At 35.2% G+C, this 18,254-nt stretch overlaps 1 long non-coding RNA gene and 1 pseudogene across 1 annotated transcript; both read right to left on the bottom strand.

Moving 5' to 3' along the window:
* Window positions 1-7,686: 7,686 nt before the first annotated feature.
* LOC137832947 (uncharacterized) lies at window positions 7,687-9,667 on the bottom strand. Its single transcript, XR_011084638.1, has 6 exons — window positions 8,978-9,667; window positions 8,802-8,877; window positions 8,635-8,696; window positions 8,520-8,571; window positions 8,279-8,412; window positions 7,687-8,080 (listed from the first exon to the last, which is right to left on the bottom strand). It is a non-coding gene; the product is annotated as an uncharacterized lncRNA (long non-coding RNA).
* A 1,615-nt stretch (window positions 9,668-11,282) lies between these two features.
* On the bottom strand, window positions 11,283-17,729 carry LOC137832946 (methylenetetrahydrofolate reductase (NADH) 2-like; annotated as a pseudogene).
* Between the last annotated feature and the right edge of the window lie 525 nt (window positions 17,730-18,254).

The raw sequence follows: 18,254 nt of genomic DNA, 5'->3' as shown, positions 1-18,254 counted from the left end.
AGACACAGTGACTAATGTCTGGTTAAAATTTCATACCAAAATACCCACGGAGTAAGGCATAGTAAGTCCCAGACCGAGAGTGAACAAAACCGGTTTTCCGAAAAGAAAACGTCCTAGCTTTTCTTCCCCGTATCTTCTTTTTGTGATTCGTTTGTGGACGTGCCTCCTTGCCTGGGTGCAAACAACATACGAAAGTGCTTGTGAGAATTTTTTTCAACTCAATACAGACCCAGAATAAAATTCTAGAAATTAGGCCGAAATTTCAAAAGTTTCGGTAGAGGATAGCCTTGGTTTGCACAAAATTTCTGAAAAATTCTCCCGAAATAGTTTTTTCCTGAAATTCCACCCAAGAATCTCCACTGAATTTGGGACAAAACGCGACAAATTTCAGGTCAAACGGATGAGTATTCACCCACGAAAAAAATCAAACAGTTTCACACACAAACGAACCTTCCTTTCAGCCCTGGCAGTGACGAATAAAAAATTTATTGCCAATCATGTGGGACGTATCTGGGACTCAAACCTCAGCCAAAACTCAATAGACACAGTGAAGAATGTCTGGTAAAAATATCAGTCCAAAATACCCAAGGAGTAAGGCGTAATAAGTCTCAGACCGAGAGTGAACAAAACAGGTTTTCCGAAAAGAAAACGTCCTAGCTTTTCTTCCCCGTATCTTCTTTTTGTGATTCGTTTGTGGACGTGCCTCCTTGCCTGGGTGTAAACAACATACGAAAGTGCTTCTGTGAATTTTTTCAGCGCAATACGGACCTAGAATAAAATTGTAGAAATTAGGCCGAAATTTCACAAGTTTCGGTAGATGATAGCCTTGGTTTGCACAAAATTTCTGAAAAAATCAACCAGAATAGTTTTTTCCTGAAATTCCACCCAAGAATCTCCACAGAATTTGGGACAGAACGCGACAAATTTCAGGTCAAACGGATGAGTATTTACCCACGAAAAAAATCAAACAGTTTCACACACAAACGAATCTTCCTTTCAGCCCTGGCAGTGACGAATAAAAAATTTATTGTCAATCTTGTGGGACGAATCTGGGGCTAAACCTCAGCCAAAACTCAATAGACACAGTGACGAATGTCTGGTAAAAATTTCAGACCAAAATACCCAAGGAGTAAGGCATAGTAAGTCCCAGACCGAGAGTGAACAAAACCGGTTTTCCGATATGAAAACGTCCTGGCTTTTCATCCCCGTATCTTCTTTTTGTGATTCGTTTGTGGACGTGCCTCCTTGCCTGGGTGCAAACAACATACGAAGGTGCTTGTGAGAATTTTTTTTCAGCTCAATACAGACCCAGAATAAAATTCTAGAAATTAGGCCGAAATTTCACAAGTTTCGGTAGAGGATAGCCTTGGTTTGCTAAAAATTTCTGAAAAATTCTCCCGGAATAGTTTTTTCCTGAAATTCCTCCCAAGAATCTCCACTGAATTTGGGATAAAACGTGACAAATTTCAGGTCATACGGATGAGTATTCACCCACGAAAAAAATCAAACAGTTTCACACACAAACGAACCTTCCTTTCAGCCCTGGCAGTGACGAATAAAAAATTTATTGCCAATCTTGTGGGACGAATCTGGGGCTGAAACCTCAGCCAAAACTCAATAGACACAGTGGCGAATGTCTGGTAAAAATTTCATACCAAAATACCCAAGGACTAAGGCATAGTAAGTCCCAGACCGAGAGTGAACAAAACCAGTTTTCCGAAAAGAAAACGTACTGGCTTTTCTTCCCCGTATCTTCTTTTTGTGATTCGTTTGTGGATGTGCCTCCTTGCCTGGGTGCAAACAACATACGAAAGTGCTTGTGAGAATTTTTTTCAGCTCAATACAGACCCAGAATAAAATTCTAGAAATTAGGCCGAAATTTCACAAGTTTCTGTAGAGGATAGCCTTGGTTTGCTAAAAATTTCTGAAAAATTCTCCCTGAATAGTTTTTTCCTGAAATTCCACCCAAGAATCTCCACAGAATTTGGGACAGAACGCGACAAATTTAGGGTCAAACGGATGAGTATTCACCCACGAAAAAAATCAAACAGTTTCACACACAAACGAACCTTCCTTTCAGCCCTGGCAGTGACGAATAAAAAACTTATTGCCAATCTTGTGGGACGAATCTGGGGCTAAACTTCAGCCAAAACTCAATAGACACAGCGACGAATGTCTGGTAAAAATTTTAGACCAAAATACCCCAGGAGTAAGGCATAGTAAGTCCCAGACCGAGAGTGAACAAAACCGGTTTTCCAAAAACAAAACGTCCTGGCTCTTCTTCCCCGTATCTTCCTTTTGTGATTCGTTTGTGGACGTGCCTCCTTGCCTGGGTGCAAACAACATACGAAAGTGCTTGTGTGAATTTTTTTCAGCGCAATACGGACCCAGAATAAAATTCTAGAAATTAGGCCGAAATTTCACAAGATTCGGTAGATGATAGCCTTGGTTTGCACAAAATTTCTGAAAAAATCAACCAGAATAGTTTTTTCCTGAAATTCCACCCAAGAATCTCCACAGAATTTGGGACAGAACGCGACAAATTTCAGGTCAAACGGATGAGTATTTACCCACGAAAAAAATCAAACAGTTTCACACACAAACGAATCTTCCTTTCAGCCCTGGCAGTGACGAATAAAAAATTTATTGCCAATCTTGTGGGACGAATCTGGGGCTGAAACCTCAGCCAAAACTCAATAGACACAGCGACGAATGTCTGGTAAAAATGTCATACCAAAATACCCAAGGACTAGGGCATAGTAAGTCCTAGACCGAGAGTGAACAAAACCAGTTTTCCGAAAAGAAAACGTCCTGGCTTTTCTTCCCCGTATCTTCTTTTTGTGATTCGTTTGTGGACGTGCCTCCTTGCCTGGGTGCAAACAACATACGAAAGTGCTTGTGAGAATTTTTTTTCAGCTCAATACAGACCCATAATAAAATTCTAGAAATTAGGCCGAAATTTCACAAGTTTCGGTAGAGGATAGCTTTGGTTTGCTAAAAATTTCTGAAAAATTCTCCCGGAATAGTTTTTTCCTGAAATTCCTCCAAAGAATCTCCACTGAATTTGGGACAAAACGCGACAAATTTCAGGTCAAACGGATGAGTATTCACCCACGAAAAAAATCAAACAGTTTCACACACAAACGAACATTCCTTTCAGCCCTGGCAGTGACGAATAAAAAATTTATTGCCAATCTTGTGGGACGAATCTGGGGCTCAAACCTCAGCCAAAACTTAATAGACACAGTGACGAATGTCTGGTAAAAATTTCCGACCAAAATACCCAAGGAGTAAGGCATAGTAAGTCCCAGACCGAGAGTGAACAAAACCGGTTTTCCAAAAAGAAAACGTCCTAGCTTTTCTTCCCCGTATCTTCTTTTTGTGATTCGTTTATGGTCGTGCCTCCTTGCCTGGGTGCAAACAACATACGAAAGTGCTTGTGTGAATTTTTTTCAGCGCAATACGGACCCAGAATAAAATTCTAGAAATTAGCCCGAAATTTCACAAGTTTCGGTAGAGAATAGCCTTGGTTTGCACAAAATTTCTGAAAAATTCTCCCGGAATTGTTTTTTCTTTAAATTCCACCCAAGAATCTCCACTGAATTTCGGACATAACGCGATAAATTTCAGGTCAAACGGATTAGTATTCACCCACGAAAAAAATCAAACAGTTTCACACACAAACGAACCTTCCTTTCAGCCCTGGCAGTGACGAATAAAAAATTTATTGCTAATCTTTTGGGACGAATCTGGGGCTCAAACCTTAGCCAAAACTCAATAGACACAGTAACGAATGTTTGGTAAAAATTTCGTACCAAAATACCCAAGGAGTAAGGCATAGTAATTCCCAGACCGAGAGTGAACAAAACCGGTTTTCCGAAAAGAAAACGTCCTGGCTTTTCTTCCCCGTATCTTCTTTTTGTGATTCGTTTGTGGATGTGCCTCCTTGCCTGGGTGCAAACAACATACGAAAGTGCTTGTGTGAATTTTTTTCAGCGCAATACAGACCCAGAATAAAATTCTAGAAATTAGGCCAAAATTTCAAAAGTTTCGGTAGAGGATAGCTTTGGTTTGCACAAAATTTCTGAAAAGTTCTCCCGGAATAGTTTTTTCCTGAAATTCCACCCAAGAATCTCCACTGAGTTTGGGACAAAACGCGATAAATTTCAGGTCAAACGGGTGAGTATTCACCCACGAAAAAAATCAAACAGTTTGACAAACAAACGAACCTTCCTTTCAGCCCTGGCAGTGACGAATAAAAAATTTATTGCCAATCATGTGGGACGAATCTGGGGCTCAAACCTCAGCCAAAACTCAATAGACACAGTGACGAATGTCTGGTAAAAATTTCATACCAAAATACCCCAGGAGTAAGGCATAGTATGTCCCAGACCGAGAGTGAACAAAACCGGTTTTCCGAAAAGAAAACGTCCTGGCTTTTCTTCCCCGTATCTTCTATTTGTGATTCGTTTGTGGACGTGCCTCCTTGCCTGGGTGCAAACAACATACGAAAGTGCTTGTGTGAATTTTTTTCAGCGCAATACGGACTTTGAATTAAATTGCATAAATTATGCCGAAATTTCACAAGTTTCGGTAGAGGATAGCCTTGGTTTGCCCAAAATTTCTGAAAAATTCTCCCGGAATAGTTTTTTCCTGAAATTCCACCCAAGACTCTCCACTGAATTTGGGACAAAACGCGACAAATTTCAGGTCAAACGGATGAGTATTCACCCACGAAAAAAATCAAACAGTTTCACACACAAACGAACCTTCCTTTCAATCCCTGGCAGTGACGAATAAAAAATTTGCCAATCTTGTGGGACGAATCTGGGGCTCAAACCTCAGCCAAAACTCAATAGACACAGTGACGAATGTCTGGCAAAAATTTCAGTCCAAAATACCCAAGGAGTAAGGCGTAGTAAGTCCCAGACCGAGAGTGAACAAAACCGGTTTTCCGAAAAGAAAACGTCATGGCTTTTCTTCTCCTTATCTTCCTTTTGTGATTCGTTTGTGGACGTGCCTCCTTGCCTGGGTGCAAACAACATACGAAAGTGTTTCTGTGAATTTTTTTAAGCGCAATACGGACCCAGAAATTTCACAAGGTTTGGTAGAGGATAGTTTTGGTGTCACAAAATTTTAAAAAAATTATCCTGAAATAGTTTTTTCTGAAATTTCACGTAAGGATCTCCACTAAATTGAGGACAAAACGCGACAAATTATAGGTCAAGCGGATGAGTATTCACCCACGAAAAAAATCAAACAGTTTCACACACAAACAAACCTTCCTTTCAATCCCTGGCAGTGACGAATAAAAAATTTATTGCCAATCTTGTGGGACGAATCTGGGGCTCAAACCTCAGCCAAAACTCAATAGACACAGTGACGAATGTCTGGCAAAAATTTCAGTCCAACATACGAAAGTGCTTGTGAGAATTTTTTTCAGCTCAATACAGACCCAGAATAAAATTCTAGAAATTAGGCCGAAATTTTCGGTAGAGGATAGCCTTGGTTTGCACAAAATTTCTGAAAAATTCTCCCAAAATAGTTTTTTCCTGAAATTCCACCCAAGAATCTCCACTGAATTTGGGACAAAACGCGACAAATTTCAGGTCAAACGGATGAGTATTCACCCACAAAAAAAATCAAACAGTTTCACACACCAAAGAACCTTCCTTTCAGCCTTGCAGTGAAGAATAAAAAATTTATTACCAATCTTGTGAGACAAATTTGGGTGTCAAATCTCAGTCAAAAATCGGTAGACACAGTGATGAATGTCTGGAAAAAAATTTAGATAGAAATACCCAAGGAGTAAGACGTAGTAAGTCCCAGACCGAGAGTGAGAAAAACTTGTTTTTCGAAAACAAAACATTATGGTTTTTCTTTCCCATATCTTCTTTTTGTGATTTTGTTATGGACGTGCCTCCTTACCTGGGTGCAAACAACCTAAGAAAGTAGTTATGTGAATTTTTTTAGCGCAATACAGACCCATAATAGAATTTCAGAAAGTATGGCGAAATTTCACAAGTTTTTGTAGAGGATAACCTTGGTTTGAACAAAATTTATGAAATTTTTTCTTGAAATTCCACTTTAGAATCTCCACTGAATTTGGGACAAATCGCGACAAATTTCAGGTCAAGCGCATGAGTATTCACCCTCTAAAAATATCAAACAGTTTACAAACAAACGAACATTCCTTTCAGCTCTAACACTGATGAATAAAAAATTTATTGTCAATCTTGTGGGACGAATCTAGGGCTGAAATCTAGGGCTGAAATCTAATCCAAAACACTGTAGACACAGTGACAAACATGTAGTAAAATTTTCTGACCAAAATACCCAAGGAGTAAGGCTTAGTAAGTAGAAGATAACCTTAGTTTGCACAAAATTTATGAAAAATTCTCCCGAAATAGTTTTTTCTTGAAATTCCACGTAAGAATCTCCATTGAATTTTGGACTAAATGCGACAAATTTCAAACGGATGAATATTTTCCCACGAAAAAAATCAAACAATTTTACATACAAACGAACCTTCAATAATGGGTACATTATACCTTCTTCAAATCTGGATGAAACTAAATCAGTTCCAATGATTCTTGAAACACCTGAAAACCCTAAAAACCCTAAAACACGAACCCCAAAAATATCAATCTTAAAAATTGAAAATAAAATTAACAGAATAAAACAACATGAAAAAAATATTTTTTCATTAAAATATAATCCAAACATGTAATTATTTCCAAAAGAATTGTGGAATCTATGTAATTATCACAAACCCCATACTTCAAAAAAGTTATACATTTCCGTTTAAATTTTCTACTAACTAACTACTTAAAAAAAACGAGAACTAAATTGTATTTAAATTCAAAAGTTATACTATACACTTCATCCGAGAAATAATGGATCTTCCAAAACACTAAAATTGTGAGAGCAAAATCAGTCGAGATTTAAATGTGCTATAGAAAAAAAATGAAATTTTCATATCTCTATACTAAATCACATATAAATATGCATGTTACTACAATCAAATCAACTCATTTTGAATAAGTCATTACTAGAATAGTCTCTTTATCCTAATCACATTAATGGTTATGCCAAATGACATATTCAAGAGAACAACTAAACTTTCGATGATGCATATTGAAACCTACAATTAAAATTGTGTCAATATTTCACATGTAACTAACTGATTTGCAACCTATTTGAAAATGAATAAAGGTGACCGAAAGGATACTGCAACTAATACAATCATCAATCACCTGGAAGTTGTAGATGCATAAATAAATTCAAACAATATAAAATAAAGCATAGTCACCTTAAATTTTGGTTTATTTATCAAATAAAAGAAACCGAATACCAAAAGGAAGGACATCATAAGGACTTGTTATCATATGGAAACATCCTGTTTTGTCCCTTGTAACTAATAAGTAATAATCCATGTAATAAAGTGTCAGGGTGTCAATCCCATTAAAATTAAGTAATAATCCATGTAAAACAATTCATAGTCATGTCAAATTGGCCATGGGATGCTATATACAAACTATGAAAAATTCTCTACTTATTTATAAATTGACAATCAAGATGTCTAGGTACAAGTAAAACATGGTATGACATTCAAGCTGTCATAATATCAATATATTTTCCAGTGGCACCAACCGAAATTTCTAGGCACATAAACAATCAGTAATCTATCACAACAATAGTTAGGAACCTATCATTATTTTGATGATAGACCTTCAACCATTGGTTCTTACTGAAATCAATGCATAGTACAAAAAAAAAACTTCCATAGACATAAACTTCTGAGCTAAAAAACAGGGATTAAATTTCATTTGATTTCAATATAAAAAAGACTGCAACTTCCATCTCCACGGAAAAAGTCAGAATCCAATGTTTGAATTGAAAAGTTGAAGAAGGGTATTAATTGGTTGGACGAATTACATTCCAGCAGTCAATACCAGATGAATCAATTTCATTCAACGGAGACAATTCTGTAAATGAATTAATTTGAAAGTCATCTGAATTTCCCAGCCAATTTGTGTCCCTTGTCCATTACAACAATCTTATCACCAGAACATATTGCCTGCACATAAATTGAGATGCATCAATAAGTTAATCCTTATATAAGTATACCTTTTATAGAAATACAAAATATACAATACGTATCTTCTGAAAAATATCACAGAAAATATCATGTTCATCTGAATTTAATCGGAATACTTGAAAAAAATACCAATGTAATTATGATAATAAATAATAGTTTGTAGAGAGTCACAATAACCTCAATGATATGGTTACAGAGCAATCGAATTTTTCTCTGCATAAGGGGACCTAGAATGGCGTTGAGCAACTTGTAAATCTACTGCACTCAGGACATCATCAAGCATAACAACAGCTGAGTCATCATACAATGCCCTGCTAATTGAACAGTATTAGAATTTAGAACAGCCCTTTTATAAAAAGAATGAAGACATAAAACTCCCAAATATACTTATAATAAAAAGAGAATTGGAAGATAGCACCTTGCCAAAGCAAGACCTGCTCTCTGTCCACCCGATAAGTTGACTCCTTTCTCTACAATATAAGCAATGTCAACTCAAATTATACAATGAGACATCAACATCTACAAGAACTAACCTGTTGTATAGGTTTATCATGAGCCTTTGGATTCACAAACTCGTTAACCCCACACTTCTTAACTGACAACAAAAATAAAATCACAAGCCACTATCAATAAACCAAAAGGAATGTAATTATCTTGTGCCGAATCTTTAAACATCTGTTCGATGATGGGGACATTATACCTTCTTCAAATCTGGATGAAACTAAATCAGTTCCAATAATTCTTGAAGCACCTGAAATCCTTACCCCTTCTGCAGCCTAAAATAGTGATTGAAAATCAAGACTGGGAATTAATGTTACTATATCACATTATCAACGGCTGAAAGAAGCACTATTAAACGCAAAACAAAAAACATACCGCAAGGCCAAACAGCTCCAAGATTTGTCAAGTGGAGCACCTGGGTTGATCTTTGCAACAAAAGAATGTGGAGGTTCCCAAGAAATGGTATATGGGTTTTCCATTCTTAGAGAACCTTGGTTGCCCATCATTGATCATCACACCCCTATCGGTGTTCATCCTAAGGAGCTCACACATGTTGCTCTCTTCTGACTTACAATGTGCGCATTCCCCACACCCTCCTGTGAAATAAATTTGAAATTTTTGAACGCTCTGCACGTAGACACTTCAAAACATAAACAATATCTATATTTGTTTTACCTAGCATAGCATATTCACTGAAGGGGTATAATGGTTAAATTAATTGTAGTATGGGTTGGCTAAAAAGTGAAGGAAGTGCAAGAAGAATCAGTCCACTTTGTGTAATAAAAGAGACATTGTGAGGCTTCTGCTTCATACACCCCATAATTCATACATGCATCTTGTACTAAAATACCAAAATACTATTAACTTATATAAGTGCGTGTTTTTTAATGTTCTGCCATTGTCATTTCAAAAATTTCAAAAACACCTTAACAAAATGTCAATTTGAGAACATATTGTCGGAGAAAGATAATTAATTCCACCAAATCTGTTTATTAAATCCCAAATTATTTCAATAATATGCTAACAAATTTCAAAGATAAACTTCCTAACAAATCTGTTAATCAAATTTTAATATTAAATGTTCTAATAAATCTTCTAATCAAATTCCAAAATTTTAGGATATAGAATGTGTTTTTTAAAATAAGAAATAACCTTCTACTAGAAGGCTCTAGAATTAGTGATCAGAAAAGACGTTGTTATAGCTATCAAAAGAAAACCTAACTCTAATTATACTCATACAAACCACAAACTCTAAATTCTAAATTTAATTTTAATGTTTCAAATTTAATTTTATTGTTTCCAGTCCCTTAAATCAACAAAGAAATTTTTAACCATTACACTCAAATTTAATTTTAATGTTTCAAATTTAATTTTATTATTTCAAGTCCCTTAAATCAACAAAGAAGTTTTTAACCATTACACTAGTTAACTTCTTTTTTTGTTGTCATATTATAATTATTATTATATTTATTAATATAATTATTAATATTAATATAATTAATAATATCAAAATTATTAATATTATTCACATATTTAATATCATTCATATTATTAATTTTATTATTATTATTGAAATTAATAATATTATTCATAATTATTATAATATTATTCATAATAATAATAATAATAATAATAATAATATTAGTATTAATAAATATTACTAACATTATTAATAATATTTATATTATATTAAATGATAAATAAAAAAATTATCATACATATATTTATAATATTTAAATAACATTTTTTGTAATTTATATTATTTATGTATTTTGAATTTTTATTATTATATATTAAATAATAAATACATATAAATTTATAATAAAAAATAAAAGATAAATAAACATGCGTTACAAATTATAGATATTTAAAATAATTATATATGTGTGTATGTGTATATATGTGTGTTTTGAGGTTTGTAGGTTGAAAGAAGCACGTGGGGTGGTTTCTGTTTTGTTTTTCCGTTTCATCTTGCTTTTTTTTTCATTTTTGTCTATTTTGGGTGCAGGATGCAGTGAAGAAAAAACAGAAAATTAGGTCCAGTGGTTTCCTGTGTGTGTGGCGGGTACTTTTTTGGAATGTTGTGGTGTGAGAGAAACAGCGGTGTGAACAGAAAACCTAGTGAAGGTGGACTAAAGGGGTGCAAAAAATTATAGTAGGGGGTGTTAGCAGAAAAATAGTGAAGATAACGGGTGTGATGTGGGCTTAGGGTTGCATAAAAAACAGTAGGTTTAAGCAGAAAAAACAGTGAAGGTGGGCTGAGAGATAAAAAAGAAATAAGAAAAAGGGGTGAAAACAAAGGAAATCTGGTAGTGTGGAAAGCAAAACATTTTTTAATTAAAAAAACAAGAATAAAAAAAAACTTTTTTGTACTTTTTTCATATCTTTTTAGGAATAGGCAAAATTTTATTATTTTATGTTTCCTTCTCTTAGTCCATGTATAGTACCTTGAACATTAATTATTAATTTGACATGTACAAAAAGCAAAACCAAAGCCTTTATTTTATAAACATCTTACATATTCAATTTATAATGAGAAAATAAGAAATATGATGTTGTAATTCAAAAAGAGGAAATTATTGTATTAGTGTAATTCAAAATTAAGTAGAAAGACTGAATATTAGTAATGAATGGACCTTTTGCTTTAATCAAGTGTGAAACAAGAATAAAAGAAAAGTTGGAGATCAAGCCAGCAGTGAACTGCAAAGATTGTGAAACCCTGCAAGCACTAAACAAGGTCACCATTAATCTAGCCTAAATCTAGACCAACCAAACCAAATGTGGGGTTGGGCATGAAACACGACAATTAGAATTAAGTGCTTAAATAGAAAGAGTTTCAACATCAAAAGTCAATAGGGATGATACCCAACTGTGCACACTTTGGTCAGACCCATCCACTGGTTACCTACCAGAGAGGATTTCAAGCAAGAACATATCAAAGGCAAATACATCTGTCTTCTCATCTAATAACTCCATGCATATAGTACTTGGTGCCAAATGCCTACAAAACATAATAACAAATTCCCATTTAAAAACCAACTATATACATAGATATAATTGAATAAATGGTTCATTTGTGTCCACTGAGATGGAACCCACTTTTGTAAACTTATTTTTTTAATAAAAAAATATTTATATTATTAGAGGGCAAGCCTTGGTGCAGCGGTAAAGTTGTGCCATGACTGGTTGGTCATGGGTTTCAATTCAGAAACATCCTCTTTGCATATGCAAGGCTAAGGCTGCATACTAACCGTCTTTCATACCCTCAAAAGCACTTATAATTTTGAAATCAAACATACCTGCCTAGCTCATATTCCAATATCCTAGTCAATGTTTTATTTACCATTTACCATCACAGGCTAGGTTGACTTCAATTAACTAGGTAACAAGCAAATGTCGGCCTAACTGAAGATAAGAAACCTACTTAAACACTATAAAAGATTCAATTGATAACGTAATAGTCTATTGTCAATCCAACACCCCAGAAGAGGCTCTGCATATTCTCCTAGTTCATCCAAAGTTATTGTAGTTTCTGAAAATCATTTAAAATATATCTAGAAAGACAAAAAGAAGAACAGAACTAGCATCCAAAACTTATTTTAAGAGTAGTTAGGCTCTCTTAGGGAAATAGTAATGTTGCTTAAAATTCCTCGAGCCTACTCTACCATATATCACAAAGTATACCATAAACGATTTTGTGTTTTTTTTCATAATGTTCGAAAGGGGTTGGATGGTAAAACTGAAATGGAGAAATAAAAAGTCAAAAATTTTGATTCCAATCAAACAAGTTTACCTCTGACGGTGGGGTTTGACTCGCCAGTGGATGCGGAAGCTATTCTCTGCCACTTCAATATGCATAGTAAGCTTCCCAATCTTAGCACATCAGGTTTGAAAGGGTCCAAATAAAACGATGAGAACTGTACAAGAAAGGAGATATAACAAATGAATAAGAGGGCAAAATTAAGAATATAACCTAGTTTTCTCGAGTTTTCGTGAGTGAAGATAAAACTTTCTGGGCAGGTTTCATGAGGTTGAAGGTAGGGGAAGGATGATCAGCGGCGGTATGAACCTAAAATCTAACCCCACGGCTGGAGGCAGAGTCGACGGTTGAAGCATCAAACTCGTCGCACTCAAGGATGGTGGAAGTGGCAACATGTTGGTGGCGCGAGGGACTGGACGGGGAGGAAGGAGGGTTGGGAGAGGGAATCGAAGTTCGGTGACAGGGGAGCTATTGGATATCTTGAGAGGGGGAAGGTTGGCGGGATTGATGAATGGGATGAGAAAGGAAGAGAGGTGTGAGCGTGGTTGCATAGGTTGACGATTACACAGTGAGGGTTTGTGTGAGGGTTTCGAAAGAGAAGAGATGAGAGGGTTTCACAAGCTTCAAAAACTTGTCAAATACAATATTTAGGGGGGAAATTCACGTTATGGAGGGAGGGTTTATGTGAGGGTTTAGAAAGAGAAGAAATGAGAGGGTTTTACAAGCTTAAAAGATTTGTCAAATACAATATTTAGGGGGAAATTCTTTTTGCAGGAAAAAGACTAACATTATGGAGGGAATGAGGAAAATTATTTTTGGGAAAAAGATAAATGTTATGAACGGAACGAAAATGTGGAAGAGTGGTCTACTTTCATAAAATGACATATTTTAAAAGGAAGATGTGGTGCTTGTTAACCGAGATAATGGTGACTGAAAAAATCCACATAAGTATTTTTATATGTTTTTTTCACCCAGTTAAGGAGGAACTCCAAAAAAAACACAAAAAAGATATAGCGAAGAAAAGACAGGATGTTTTGTTTTTTGGAAAAACAAGTTTTTCAGTTAAGTTTGCTCTCGGTGTGGAATATATTACGCCTTATTCCTTAGGTGTTTTGATTTGAAATTTTTACCAGACATTCCTTATTGTTTTTATTGATTTGAGACTGAGATTTGAGCCTCAAATTTGTTCTCAATTTCCTTATGGTTTTTAGGATTATTAAGGTTTGTAGGGTTTTTTAGGGTTTATAGGGTTTTTACTATTTTTAGTGTTTTTAGGGTTCTTAAGGTTTTAGGGTTCTTTAGGGTTTTTAGGTTTACTGGACTTCATAGGGTTTATTACGGTTCCAGGGGTTTTAGGGTTTAAATGGTTTTTTGGATTTTTATGGTTTATAGGATTATCAAGGTTTTTAAGGTGAGTTTACCGTGGGTGAGTTTATCGTGAGTGATTTTAAGGTGAGTGAGTTTATCATGAGTGAGTTTATTATTGGTGGCTTTATCGTGGGTAACTTTATCGTGAGTGAGTTTATTGTGGGTGACTTTATCGTGAGTGAGTTTATCGTAAGTGATTTTATTGTGCCCTTAACCCCAAACCCAAAAACCCCAAATTGTAAACCTAAAACCTAAAATCTTAAAACCCTAAACCCCAAATCCTAAAACTTTAACACCCTAAACCCTGAAACCCAAATATCCTAAAACCCTAAAGGATTGCTTCTTAACTTACCAATGCTATACATTCTAAATCTCTGATATATAACAAGAGTGGGTAAATTTAGATGATGCTTAAGTGTTAGCAAGACTATTCTAGTAATGTTAGAATCGAAGTGCAAAAATAAGTCCACCTCATATATATCTTCAATGCTTTTCAAGGGAGCAACCCATTCTCCAATAAGCTTCTTGTCCCACGCACGTGGTCACATGAACTGCAAGAAAAAAATGATGAATTATAGCACTAGCAAATTACAAGACATACCAATTTCTAAAAGCTTCAATGTAGTTTTCACACTTCTGTTTCTGCCTTGTTTTCTTTTCCATGTGTTTTAGGCTTTGCATGACAAAGTAATTAGGCTTTGTATATGACCTTTCTATTCATTTTTTCAAAATAAATAGTTTATACAGCGTCATAATCACACACAAAATATGATACCAAAACCTTGTTTTCCAATGTAGGGCACCCAATCTAACTCACATGAAATCCAAGGTTTCAAATTGCAATTTACACTACAACCATAATTGTAGCCACAATATTGTGGTTTTGGAGGTTTCCACAACGGCATCAGAATCATAATTGTGATTGCATCAACTACATTTGTCAACAATTTTCCACAATTCAATATCAATATCAATACAATTGTGACCACAGTTTAGAAGATCGATCTTAATCTATTCATAATAGAGAAGTATGCAGAGAGTCAAGTTTCTTAAAGAACTATTCTTATTAGATTCATCACTGACTGCAATATGTTTTACATTACATTTGGATTGATAGTTTGCACTTTTAGTTTCTCCACAAAGTACTAATAAGATTTAATTTTAGATAAATGGTCTACTATTAAAAAATTGATCTTGATCTACCGATAGTGCAGAGACTTTTTTATCCTCTGGGAAAGAAAATAAAAGTGTTAAATAACATACACAAATTTAAATCACTAAGTAACCGTGTGCACCTGATAATCAGTTAATGCACTATATGACGTAATCACCCCACAAGATATGTAGCTTTTTGGACAATTTGCCCTTTGATCGTTGTATAAAGAAAGTAAGAAATCCTTCATACAGATTCACTCATTATGGAAGACGACATGACAGTTGCAAAGGTAATTAACCAAAAGATTGGACGGACGTCTTCTTTAACACCGAAAACATTTGTGGGACGTCTCCATGGTAAGGATCTAGAAATTTTGGACTCTTCAATTAAGCCAAGGTTCTGACAAAAGCAACATTAATATCAACTTTCAAATAGGTCAAGTCTTCCAAAAATAACAATTAAAGTATACACATCACATGCATAGGAGCCAACCATTAGTATTGCTAAAGCTGATTTCTCCATATTTAGTGTATAAAGATGCAATGTCTTAATTCCATGAGATAAAATCTTTTTGCACATTTCAGTTCCCAAGTGAACTCCATAAGACTTGACAGCTTCTTCATTGTCCTTGATAGGCTCTAAAGCAGACATAATGTCAGCTGGTATCTAGATTATGTCATTGAAAATAAAACAATGTATTAGAGTCCATGGGACTTGAGTAATATAACAAATTGGTAAAATGTGACAGACAAGTATTACATAACAACGACATATTATGTGGAAACATTTTATCTTAACATTGATCCCTAATACTAGTTAATTATGTTCACTCGTCCAACACAACATTCTAGAATTTAACTATCTATCGCAAGTAATACTTTACCTCGCAATGTATGTTGAGGTTTAATTTTTATTAATATTCTGAAGCACAACTGATATTTTCTTCCAGTATGCATATATAAAGAGGGATCAATATGTATCGTTCAAGTGCCTTTTTTATACTTTCTTTAGACCCCCATCCTGCAAGGTCCTTGAGATTATTGAAGGTCTATACAAAAGGTCTATACAAAAAATAAATTCTTACCTTTGTTTTACAAAACCCAGTCATGCGGAGAAAACCCTTGTAATTATTAATGGGCATAATTCCAGGTACAATAGGACAAGTTATTCCAATTTGGCAACAGTCATTCACAAATTTCAGGGATGTATCCGTATCATAAAATAACTGGGTGACAATTACATCTGCTCCAGCATCAACCTATAAAAAACATGAACTCAGAATAGGAGGCCCGAGAAAGAGGCAGAAAAATTAACAAAAAAATTCCTTGCAAAAGAATCCTTCACGACTGCCAACCCTTCACTTGCTACTTTTCATTTTCATTTAGAAGAAAGCTAAGTTTATCCAAAAATGCAGCATTTCTCTTTAGTATCTTTTTTTTTTTGCCCTTCTTGTTTAATAAAAGTCACAGATTAAAAGAATTCCCTATACTATGTTCCAGAACAGATAAAAAAACTTTTAACACATAAACGGATGAATTCTAATTCAATGACGAGACCTTGCTCTTCAGGTATTCAAGATCCTTTTGATAACATTCAGCTGTAGCCAACCCATCACTTCCTATAACATCCGGATGTGCCTCTGAAGAGAAAGACTGTAGATTGTAAGAGAAAATGATGGTGGAAAAAAGGAGCAGAAAAGCACTTAACAGAATGAGATAATGAAGTTGAAAATCATGAGATGTGCGAAACCTGGATAACCAGCTATTGTAATGCCAAAGCAGTCACCATATTTAGCTGATATGTTTCACCTACAAAAAATTGGCATCCACAAAACCAGCACTCAAACAAACTGAACTAACAGGATCAACAGCTAGTATCAAATTTTATGAAACTAAGCCCAAAGTTTTATCATCACTAAAAATGCAGTATAATGTTCCAAAACTCATTAACGTTTGATTTTAAAAAAAAAGTTTCATTCCTTATATTTTCAGGCAGTGCAGAGTATCCAGGTGCTTTGCCAATAACAAATTTCCATCAAGGAACACGACTGCCCCACCTTTAGTGGGGTCTGCTCTCCCAAACACGTTTTTTCCATCCACAAGACTTAAATGCAAATCTAGCTCAAAAGGAGCAAGCCACCAACAACTCGTTGGTCCAGCATATCTCAGATCTCAGATAGTACAAAAAATGAGACACTGACAAGTTATGAGAGAGGAGTCGGTCTGTGCACAATTGAAATCTTTTCTTAAAAAAGGGTTTCTACGAAAATAGCTATAAACCATCAAAGTCCTTCCAAATGGAGTCTAGAATTGGTAAAATAGAGCCTGAGTGAGGGTGATATGGTTCTGTAACCATCCTAGCTGAGATTAGCAAAAATAGAATGAATTATATAAATATGAGGAAAATTGGAGGTGAAAGGAATTGGTACCAGGTCGCGTGCGCAGGCAAAGCCGCCTTCAACCTGCACAAATTTGTCCTGGCCATGTGGGGGGTCACCTTGAAGAGCAAGCACATTCTGGAGGCCGTAGGACTTGATGTGGAGAGCATGGTCTATCTTCTCAACAGGCATGTTGGTGCAGGTTAGGTGCATCATGGTATCCACACAGACAATGTTCTGCATCTTGTTGGCAATTTCCAAAGTTAGATCAGTGGTGGTTCCACCAGCACCCCAGGTGATATCACAAAACGAGGGATTGTGCACCACCATGCGGTCCATCCTCTCAAACAAATTGTCCACCCATCCTCAGTCTTGGGCGGGAAGAACTCAAACGAGAACACCACCCTGTTTGGATCAGCTGCGGGTTCATGTATTTTATCTATGATCTTCATTTTCTACAGTTTTTATCCCTAAGACCAGGCCAACCAAAACACTATTAGGTAGATACAACAATGTTGTAGCGTAAAACAAACAATCGGAGATTGGTATTCATACAATAACATTATACATCATTTCACATTTTATAATTATAGCATTAAGAAAGAAAAGTTGAAAGGAACGAGAGCAATAGTAGTTCGTACCTTGTGGTGTGAGGTGAGGTAGGGAGAGATAGAGCAAGTGCACAATGTAAGCAATGTGAGGAGTGGAAGTACGGTTATATATAGACTATTTGAATAAACTACTTTAGAAGCACTTAGAACTATACGAAAAGAAAATAGCAGAAAATAATAAAAAATAAATAAATAAACTTTCTCTAAAGTTGAAATTAACTTACTTACAAGTTAAAATTCGTGTTTAAGAAAAGTTAAAATCAGTTTCTACACAAATTAAAATCAGCTTGTAAGTTAATTGAAGAAACTTTACGAGTAAAAGATGATTTTTAAGTTATGCACAAACTTAATTCATTTTATCTTCTTGTTGGTCTAGTGTT

This window comes from Phaseolus vulgaris, chromosome 6 (assembly GCF_000499845.2).
Source record: "Phaseolus vulgaris cultivar G19833 chromosome 6, P. vulgaris v2.0, whole genome shotgun sequence".
NCBI lineage: Eukaryota > Viridiplantae > Streptophyta > Magnoliopsida > Fabales > Fabaceae > Phaseolus > Phaseolus vulgaris.
Note: the sequence above shows the minus strand (reverse complement) of the source record. Positions and strands in the feature narration are given on the sequence as shown.